We start from the raw sequence: 10938 nt of genomic DNA, 5'->3' as shown, positions 1-10938 counted from the left end.
GATGGGTGGATCCCCATGAAGGTTGCAAACATTTCTGACCATCCTGTCACTCTGAAGAGAAATAGCAAGCTGGCAGATGTGTCGCCTTGTTTAGCTGTCGAGGACTTTGACTGTTTCCAAGGGGTCAGTCATGTTGAAACAGCTTCGTGGGGGGGACAGCCATTACATATTGGTTCCACTGACCTCAAGCGGCAGTTGCAAGATGTCGGGCTTGGCGACATTGATATCGACTCGTGCTCCTCTGACATGGTAGGTAAGGAGAGACTGGTTCAGCTACTCGAGAAGTATAATGACATCTTCTCCAAACACCCTTTAGACTGTGGGGAAGCTAAAGGATTTGTTCACCGGATCCGTCTCATGTAAGAGCGGCCTTTCCGACTCCCTTACCACCGTGTACCCCCTGCTCATTATCAGAAGCTGCGCCAAGTCTTATCAGAGATGGAAGAACAGGGGATAATTCACTTTCGCACCAGGCGGACTGTTTAGCAGCACTCGGTGGGAATGTTTTCTTCAGTACTATGGACTTGACGTCAGGTTTTTACAACCTCCCCATGGCCGAAGAAGACAAAAAGTATACAGCATTCACGACTCCCCTAGGTCTACACGAATATAACAGGATGCCGCAAGGTCTGTCGAACAGTCCAGTTTCGTTTATGCGCATGATGCTAAGCGTTTTCGGCGACCTCAACTTTAGTAGCTTGTTATGCTACTTGGATGATTTGCTCGTGTACGCTCCAAACGAGGAAGAATCGCTGAAGAGGTTGGAAGTTGTGTTCCTGCGTCTGCGGCTACATAATCTTAAACTAAGCCCAAAGAAGTGCCGTTTGATGCAGGCTTCAGTGCGGTTTCTTGGCCATTACATAGACAGCAATGGAGTTTCGCTCGATCCATCGAAAGTCGAAGTCATCACCAAGATGTCCAGAGCTGACTTGATGGAGGAAGATAGATACACTCCTTCAGTAAAGAGGATCAATTCATTTCTCGGAATGGTATTCTATTACCAACATTTTATCCCTAATTGCTCTGCAATGGCTAAGCCACTTTTTGCACTCACTTCAGGACAAAAAAGGAGGGGCAAGGTCAAAGCAAACCTGAAAGCAGGGACATTTCGCAGATTGCAGCCTACTGATTGGACTTCTGAGTGTGATATCGCTCTGTCCAAACACATTCCTGGTAGCAAGAATACAGCAGCTGATGCTCTGAGCAGAGACCGTTTCACGAAGACGGTCAGTCGTAGGCTCATTACTGAACCGTATAACTGCTTGCTTGCAGAGGCAGAAGGAATGAGCGTAGATGGAATTCAAGATACCTTCCATCTTAAAGTACAATGCCACCGACCCATGACTATGCCAACGCCTTTGAGTTTCCCTTGTGATAGTGCGACTATCAAAGCTTGCTTGGATATACACGAGCAGTGGGATATGACAGCGGAGCTGAGAGCTTCACAAGCCATCCAATCTCTCCAAAGCCTCACAATTTCTGGATCCGACGAGCTGTTTGGTCTTACCTTAGAGGAGCTGCAACACAGGCAAGAGTCTGATCCTAGCATTGCACAAATCATGCCTTTTGTCAACCAGAAGAGATGGCCTATAAGACGAGAAAAGAATGGCCTGAGTGCGATGGCCTTGGTACTACTCAAGCAGTTGGAAAGGCTGCAGGTCCAAAACGGCATACTTTACAGAGTCATAAGAGATCCTCTTAGCAGACAAAAAAAGCACCAGTTTATCATGCCTGTAAGTCTCCGGGAGAAGGCCTTGAGGGAAACATGATGTTAGATCGTATGTGAAGCACTGCCAGCGGTACATCTTGGCCAAGACACCTGAGCCATCTGCTCGAGCCCAGTTGGAAAGCGTTAAGACATCTGCCCCTATGGAGCTAGTCTGTCTAGACTTCTGGAGTGCGGAAGATCGCAAACAACATTCAGTTGATGTGCTTGTTATAACAGATCATTTCACAAAGCTCGCTCATCCTTTTGTATGCTCGAATCAAACTGCTAAGCAAGTGGCCAAGAAGTTGTGGGATCATGTATTTTGCGTCTACGGGTTCCCAGAACGAATTCACACAGACCAGGGAACGAATTTTGAGAGTGCGCTTCTAGCTGAGCTTTTGAAACTGTCAGGAGTATCCAAGTCTCACACCACTGTTTACCACCCCATGGGTAATGGAGGGACTGAAAAGTTCAACCGTACATTAGGTAATATGTTGCGAGCACTCTCCCTTCAAGAAAAGCATAAGTGGCCTGAACAAATTCAGACTCTGACCTTCGCATATAATGCGACAGTACACGAGACAACAGGGTATGCCCCGTTCCAGCTTATGTTTGGTCGCATCCCAAGACTCCCTGTCGATGTAATGTTCAAGCAGGTGTTGCACGATCCTGTGGTCGTCGATCATGGCAGCTACGCGAAATCGCTCATGTCATATCTTCATGAAGCAGCTAGTATCGCGCAAAGACATGCTGCTAAAGAGCAACAGAAACAAGCCGAAGGTTACAACAGAAAAGTCAAAGGAACGCATCTTAACCTAGGAGACCGGCTGCTTATTGCAAACAAGGGAGAACGTGGGAAACGAAAACTCGCTGATAAGTGGGACCCAAAAGTCTACACGGTGGAAGACAGGAATCTTCAGGATAATGTTTACAAGCTGACGGATGATGCCAGAAATCAGAGAGTAGTACATCGCAATTTGGTCTTGGACATCAGTTTTCTGCCTGTGAAATCAGTTGAGGGTGTAGTGGATGACGACCAGTTCGGTGCTGAGTGTTCTGAGGATGAGACCTGTCATCTGAGCCCCGTGGGGACCCCTGAGCATGAAAACTCACATGATGCAACTGAAGCCTGGGTACCTGATGATCCTGCTAATGCACAGAGTTTCATGTCCTTTGGTGACACAACAACAGAACCTGATGATCTGAATCCTGAGGATGATGAACCCAGTGTTCAAGAACAGACAGACAGAAGATGAAATGGATAGAAACACCTCACATAACACTTGTGCAGGGTCTCCTGACCAAAATTCAGATTCAGTAGATTTTCCAGATACAGACATTTCAGATGTTACTGATTTACCAGTGCATGTTAGTACTGACATATCACCAAATAACATTGACACGCAGGATGTTGTCAGATCTCGTACAGGTAGAGTCGTGAAAAAGGTCAGTCGTCTGATTGAATCTATGGCTCAGAAAGCTTTTAATGTTAAGGATTCTGTTACTATAGCCAGCAAGAGATCTCAGTCACTTCTTAATAGCTTCTGAAACTGTTTTGATGAGTTATTGAACTGTTTATTTAAATTCATTGTAATCTTGAATTTCAAGACATTAGTAAGGCCAGGCTTTCATGTGGTGTACAAAGCATCATATAGTTCCAGGAAAAATCTAAGGCTTGATCACCCTTGGGTTTATCTTGACCTGTTTGGCAGGTAGCTCATATGGCTGAATTACTGAAGAATTAGATTCTTCTTTAGCTTGTGCCGGTTATGGTCAGTTGGGGTTAATAGACATTACAAGTTAATAAAATAAGAATAATACAATAAATAAGAATGATCTTGGGGCCAATTGATCAGGATTTTAGTGAAATTCATGGGGAGGTGAATGTAGCGGATGTGAATAAATAAAAAGATATTGTTTGTTTTTATTCTTATTTCACATAAAATCCCTCCCTAATTGCATTTGTTATTTGAGTAAATGGTTCTTCATGTAGTTATGTTGTATATGCACTCTATGTGGTGGGTGTACCGTGGACTGAGAAGCAGACTTTTATTCTGAAATTACGTGGGTTCTCACTATCGGCGCAATTCTACTCTCTCCTCAGTTCGCGGTTAATCTCACTGAGGAGAGGTGGGTGTTTTACTATGCTCCTCGTAAAAGAAAAACTGTTCCAAAGTTGTTTAAGCACTTTTAATGCACTGGAATAGGTTAGTTTAAATGTATTTCAGTACCGAGAAGATATTAATGGTTTTGTGTGCAGTGTTTTGTATAGAGAGTGATTATTTTAATCCGAACAGCATACTTCATGAGGTAATGAGTAGCTAACTACCAGTTAAGCTAAAAACGGTGTGCTTTTCTCCTCTCAGCTGCTTGTGTGTGTGAGAGACGACTCATTCCAAGCTGTACCCCTTTGTTTTGCTACTCTCATTTCATGTACAGGTGCTGAAACAGTTCACTATTTAATTGCAGCTTTTGTATTGTTTATCTTTGATTAGTTTAGTCTTGTTTTATGAAATTTCATGTTCAGCCAAGAAATATGCCACATTTGGAAGTCTCTCTTAAGTGAACAGAGCAATGTGTTGTGTAGAATTTTATTTTATAGCTTCAAGCATTTTGTTGTGAAAGAAATATCAATATTTGTCATTCTATATTTTATAGTCTCTATTTTATGTTTTGTAAATTTGATGCAGAGAAAAAAAACCGAATATCACTGGGATACCTCAGTTCGCGGTTAATCTCACTGAGGAGAGCTGCTTGTGTGTGTGTGTGAGAGGACTCATTCCATGCTGTACCCCTTTTTTTGCTACTCTCATTTCATGTACAGAAAAAAAAAATATATATCACTGGGATACCTCAGTTCGCGGTTCATCTCACCGAGGAGAGGAGAGAGAAAGAATAAATTTCAACTGTATGGCAGAGTGTGTCCAGTTGTTTCATCCTGCTTCACAACGCAGAGGGTCCCAAGGTGGCGTGGCCAAGTCAACTTAGAAAGAGAAGCACACACACACAAGCCCGGCTACACTGACATACATAAAAAGCCAATACTTGCTATATTCGTGTTATATTTATTCTAATAGTCGGATTTTTCTGGGTGAATAAACGCTCAGTGAGCGTTTACATGGCTTTTCTATAATAAAAAAGGCCTGAATCTTTTCCAGCTAAACAGCGCCATCTGGTGGCAGCGCGGAGAGTGATAAAACTACCGGCGTCTCATCGACTTCAGTGAGCGGTGTGTTCGCAGCACGAGGGGCACTTAGTTAGGTTGGGCGGTTTCCTTCAGCGGCAGGATGGACGACCCCCCAAAAGTAAGTTTTCTGCCCCCTTTTTTGAAGACCCTGAGCTGTTTAGGGGTGTCTGCGAATTTCAGCTTCTTATTCCAACTCTCCGTTCCACCTTAAACAGCGCAGCAGTTCCAGAATGGATTGAATGTGTGGAATGGAATCGCTGCCCCATTTAAGGTGGAACGGAGAGTTGGAATAAGACGCTAACTTCAGCCTCGTCATTTACGGCTTTGCTAGTCATTTGTTTACGTTGCTTTTATGGCTGAATGAATCATTTAAAGTGAGCTTTAATGCATTAAGGAGCTTCCTCCTGTGTAGCACCTTCTGGCGGACATTCGGCACCTTTTGACGCTGTCCTGAGGGATAAATGGTCTTTTTGTGCGTCTCAATTTGTTTAATGTCGTTAGATTTTAAAGCGAAGCGGCAAACTCCTGTGAAATCCTGCAGACGGCCGTCTCTCTCTCTCTCTCTCTCTCTCTCTCTCTCTCTCTCTCTCTCTCTCTCTCTCTCTCTCTCTCTCTGTCCCCATCTCTTTTCTCTCTCTCTCTCTCTCTCTCTCTCTCTCTCTGTTCCCATCTCTTTACTCCCTCCCTCTCTCTCTCTCTCTGTTCCCATCTCTTTACTCCCTCCCCTCTCTCTCTCTCTGTTCCCATCTCTTTACTCCCTCCCTCTCTCTCTCTCTCTCTCTCTCTGTTCCCATCTCTTTACACACACACTCCCTCTCTCTATCTCTCTCTCTGTTCCCATCTCTTTACACACACACTCTCTCTCTCTCTCTCTGTACCCATCTCTTTACTCCCTCGCTCGCTCGCTCTCTGTCCCATCTCTCTCTCTCTCTCTCTCTCTCTCTCTCTGTGTTCCCATCTCTTTACACACTCTCTCTCTCTCTCTCTCTCTCTCTCTCTCTCTCTCTCTCTCTCTCTCTCTCTCTCCCCATCTCTACTCGCTCTCTCTCTGTTCCCATCTCTTTACACTCTCGCTCTCTCTCTCTGTTCCCATCTCTTTACACTCTCTCTCTCTCTCTCTGTTCCCATCTCTCTACACTCTCTCACTCGCTCTCTCTCTTTTCCCATCTCTTTACACTCTCGCTCTCTCTCTCTGTTCCCATCTCTTTACACTCTCTCTCTGTTCCCATCTCTCTACACACTCACTCTCTCTCTCTGTTCCCATCTCTCTACACTCTCTCTCTCTCTCTCTGTTCCCATCTCTTTACACTCTCGCTCTCTCTCTCTGTTCCCATCTCTCTACACTCTCTCTCTCTCTCTCTCTCTGTTCCCATCTCTTTTCTCTCTCTCTCTCTCTCTGTTCCCATCTCTTTTCTCTCTCTCTCTCTCTCTGTTCCCATCTCTTTACACTCTCGCTCTCTCTCTCTGTTCCCATCTCTTTACACTCTCTCTCTCTCTCTCTGTTCCCATCTCTCTACACTCTCTCACTCGCTCTCTCTCTTTTCCCATCTCTTTACACTCTCGCTCTCTCTCTCTGTTCCCATCTCTTTACACTCTCTCTCTGTTCCCATCTCTCTACACACTCACTCTCTCTCTCTGTTCCCATCTCTCTACACTCTCTCTCTCTCTCTCTGTTCCCATCTCTCTACACTCTCGCTCTCTCTCTCTGTTCCCATCTCTTTACACTCTCTCTCTCTCTCTCTGTTCCCATCTCTCTACACTCTCTCACTCGCTCTCTCTCTTTTCCCATCTCTTTACACTCTCGCTCTCTCTCTCTGTTCCCATCTCTTTACACTCTCTCTCTGTTCCCATCTCTCTACACACTCACTCTCTCTCTCTGTTCCCATCTCTTTACACTCTCGCTCTCTCTCTCTGTCCCCATCTCTTTACACTCTCGCTCTCTCTCTCTGTCCCCATCTCTTTACACTCTCGCTCTCTCTCTCTGTTCCCATCTCTTTACACTCTCGCTCTCTCTCTCTGTTCCCATCTCTTTTCTCTCTCTCTCTCTCTCTGTTCCCATCTCTTTTCTCTCTCTCTCTCTCTCTGTTCCCATCTCTTTACACTCTCGCTCTCTCTCTCTGTTCCCATCTCTTTACACTCTCTCTCTCTCTCTCTGTTCCCATCTCTCTACACTCTCTCACTCGCTCTCTCTCTTTTCCCATCTCTCTACACTCTCTCTCTCTCTCTCTCTCTGTTCCCATCTCTTTTCTCTCTCTCTCTCTCTCTGTTCCCATCTCTTTTCTCTCTCTCTCTCTCTCTGTTCCCATCTCTTTACACTCTCGCTCTCTCTCTCTGTTCCCATCTCTTTACACTCTCTCTCTCTCTCTCTGTTCCCATCTCTCTACACTCTCTCACTCGCTCTCTCTCTTTTCCCATCTCTTTACACTCTCGCTCTCTCTCTCTGTTCCCATCTCTTTACACTCTCTCTCTGTTCCCATCTCTCTACACACTCACTCTCTCTCTCTGTTCCCATCTCTCTACACTCTCTCTCTCTCTCTCTGTTCCCATCTCTCTACACTCTCGCTCTCTCTCTCTGTTCCCATCTCTTTACACTCTCTCTCTCTCTCTCTGTTCCCATCTCTCTACACTCTCTCACTCGCTCTCTCTCTTTTCCCATCTCTTTACACTCTCGCTCTCTCTCTCTGTTCCCATCTCTTTACACTCTCTCTCTGTTCCCATCTCTCTACACACTCACTCTCTCTCTCTGTTCCCATCTCTTTACACTCTCGCTCTCTCTCTCTGTCCCCATCTCTTTACACTCTCGCTCTCTCTCTCTGTCCCCATCTCTTTACACTCTCGCTCTCTCTCTCTGTTCCCATCTCTTTACACTCTCGCTCTCTCTCTCTGTTCCCATCTCTTTACACTCTCTCTCTCTCTCTCTGTTCCCATCTCTTTACTCTCTCTCTCTCTCTCTCTCTCTCTCTCTCTCTCTCTCTCCCCATCTCTACTCGCTCTCTCTCTTTTCCCATCTCTTTACACTCTCGCTCTCTCTCTCTGTTCCCATCTCTTTACACTCTCTCTCTGTTCCCATCTCTCTACACACTCACTCTCTCTCTCTCTCTCTCTCTCTCTCTCTCTCTCTCTCTCTCTCTCTCTCTCTCTCTCTCTCTCTCTCTGTTCCCATCTCTTTTCTCTCTCTCTCTCTCTCTCTCTCTCTTTTCCCATCTCTTTACTCTCTCTTTCGCTCTCTCTCTCTCTCTCTCTCTCTCTCTCTCTCTCTCTCTCTGTTCCCATCTCTTTTCTCTCTCTCTCTCTCTCTCTCTCTCTCTCTCTTTTCCCATCTCTTTACTCTCTCTTTCGCTCTCTCTCTCTGTCCCCATGTCTACTCGCTCTCTCTCTCTCTCTCTCTCTCTCTCTCTCTCTCTCTCTTCCCATCTCTTTTCTCTCTCTCTCTCTCTCTCTCTCTCTCTTTTCCCATCTCTTTACTTTCTCTTTCACTCTCTCTCTCTCTCTCTCTCTCTCTCTGTTCCCATCTCTTTTCTCTCTCTCTCTCTCTCTCTCTCTCTCTCTTTTCCCATCTCTTTACTCTCTCTTTCGCTCTCTCTCTCTGTCCCCATGTCTACTCGCTCTCTCTCTCTCTGTTCCCATCTCTTTTCTCTCTCTCTCTCTCTCTCTCTCTCTTTTCCCATCTCTTTACTTTCTCTTTCGCTCTCTCTCTCTCTGTTCCCATCTCTTTTCTCTCTCTCTCTCTCTCTCTCTCTCTCTCTTTTCCCATCTCTTTACTTTCTCTTTCACTCTCTCTCTCTCTCTCTCTCTCTCTCTCTCTCTCTCTCTCTCTGTTCCCATCTCTTTTCTCTCTCTCTCTCTCTCTCTCTCTCTCTCTCTCTCTCTCTCTCTCTCTCTCTCTGTTCCCATCTCTTTACACTCTCTCTCTCTCTCTCTGTTCCCATCTCTTTACTCTCTCTCTCTCTCTCTCTCTCTCTCTCTCTCTCTCTCTCTCTCTCTCTCTCTCTCTGTCCCCATCTCTACTCGCTCTCTCTCTTTTCCCATCTCTTTACACTCTCGCTCTCTCTCTCTGTTCCCATCTCTTTACACTCTCTCTCTGTTCCCATCTCTCTACACACTCACTCTCTCTCTCTCTCTCTCTCTCTCTCTCTCTCTCTGTTCCCATCTCTTTTCTCCCTCCCTCTCTCTCTCTCTCTCTCTCTCTCTCTCTCTCTCTCTCTCTCTCTCTCTCTCTCTCTCTCTTTTCCCATCTCTTTACTCTCTCTTTCGCTCTCTCTCTCTCTCTCTCTCTCTCTCTCTCTCTCTCTCTCTCTCTCTGTTCCCATCTCTTTTCTCTCTCTCTCTCTCTCTCTCTCTCTCTCTCTCTTTTCCCATCTCTTTACTCTCTCTTTCGCTCTCTCTCTCTGTCCCCATGTCTACTCGCTCTCTCTCTCTCTCTCTCTCTCTCTCTCTCTCTCTCTCTTTTCCCATCTCTTTACTCTCTCTTTCGCTCTCTCTCTCTCTCTCTCTCTCTCTCTCTCTCTCTCTCTCTCTCTCTCTGTTCCCATCTCTTTTCTCTCTCTCTCTCTCTCTCTCTCTCTCTCTCTCTTTTCCCATCTCTTTACTCTCTCTTTCGCTCTCTCTCTCTGTCCCCATGTCTACTCGCTCTCTCTCTCTCTCTCTCTCTCTCTCTCTCTGTTCCCATCTCTTTTCTCTCTCTCTCTCTCTCTCTCTCTCTCTTTTCCCATCTCTTTACTTTCTCTTTCACTCTCTCTCTCTCTCTCTCTCTCTCTCTGTTCCCATCTCTTTTCTCTCTCTCTCTCTCTCTCTCTCTCTCTCTCTCTCTCTCTCTCTCTCTCTCTCTCTCTCTCTCTCTCTTTTCCCATCTCTTTACTCTCTCTTTCGCTCTCTCTCTCTGTCCCCATGTCTACTCGCTCTCTCTCTCTCTGTTCCCATCTCTTTACTCTCTCTCTCTCTCTCTCTCTCTGTTCCCATCTCTTCTCTCTCTCTCTCTCTCTCTCTCTCTCTCTCTCTCTCTCTCTCTCTCTCTCTCTCTCTTTTCCCATCTCTTTACTCTCTCTTTCGCTCTCTCTCTCTGTTCCCATCTCTTTACTCTCTCGCTCTCTCTCTCTGTTCCCATCTCTTTACACTCTCTCTCTCTCTCTCTCTCTGTTCCCATCTCTCTACACTCTCTCTCTCTCTCTCTCTCTGTTCCCATCTCTTTTCTCTCTCTCTCTCTCTTTTCCCATCTCTTTACTCTCTCTCTTGCTCTCTCTGTCCCATCTCTACTTGCGCTCTCTCTCTCTCTCTCTCTCTCTCTCTGTTCCCATCTGTACTCTCTCGCTCTCTTTCACTCTCTCTCTCTGTCCCCATCTCTACTCTCTATCTCTCTCTCTCTGTTCCCATCTCTACTCTCTCTCTCTCTGTTGCCATCTCTACTCTCTCTCTCTCTCTGTTCCCATCTCTTTACACTCTCTCTCTCTCTCTCTCTCTCTCTCTCTCTGTTCCCAGAGAGATTTCCCAGGTGTAAAATCAGATTTAAAGTGACAGATTTGTATTTGTGTGATGTTTGTTTTCATTGTCTGCTCAGTTTGGTCCAGTTAAAAGCTGATTTTATCATTAATCTGTTGAGATGCCAAAAATGCACCAAACACTACAAGCAGTGAAGCACCACCGCCCAGCGCTGACTGAGCCAAGTAGGCCAACAATCACCACACACCTCCACATGATGGTAGGCGCACACAGCGCCAGTCAACCCCACGTTTCAGATCATCCATTTCATTTCAATACAAGATAAAGGTGACATGTGTAAACACAAAGCACAGCTTAAATGATTTTGAATCAATCTTTATCACCGGTGTAAAAACCCTAATAACTGGTTGGGCCTTCCCACAACTGCAGTCCAACGTTTGCGATAACTTGCGACAAGTCTTTCACATCTTTCCCATGGCTGTGAAGGAATTTCGGCCCACTCTTCTTTGCAGGATTGTTTTAATTTGGTATCACATCACGGTGTAATTTTAATCAGGAGTTTGACTCGGACACTCCAAAACCCTTTAGAGATGGACTTGCTTTTGTG

Source organism: Pygocentrus nattereri, chromosome 22, assembly GCF_015220715.1.
Source record: "Pygocentrus nattereri isolate fPygNat1 chromosome 22, fPygNat1.pri, whole genome shotgun sequence".
Taxonomy (NCBI): domain Eukaryota; kingdom Metazoa; phylum Chordata; class Actinopteri; order Characiformes; family Serrasalmidae; genus Pygocentrus; species Pygocentrus nattereri.
Note: the sequence above shows the minus strand (reverse complement) of the source record.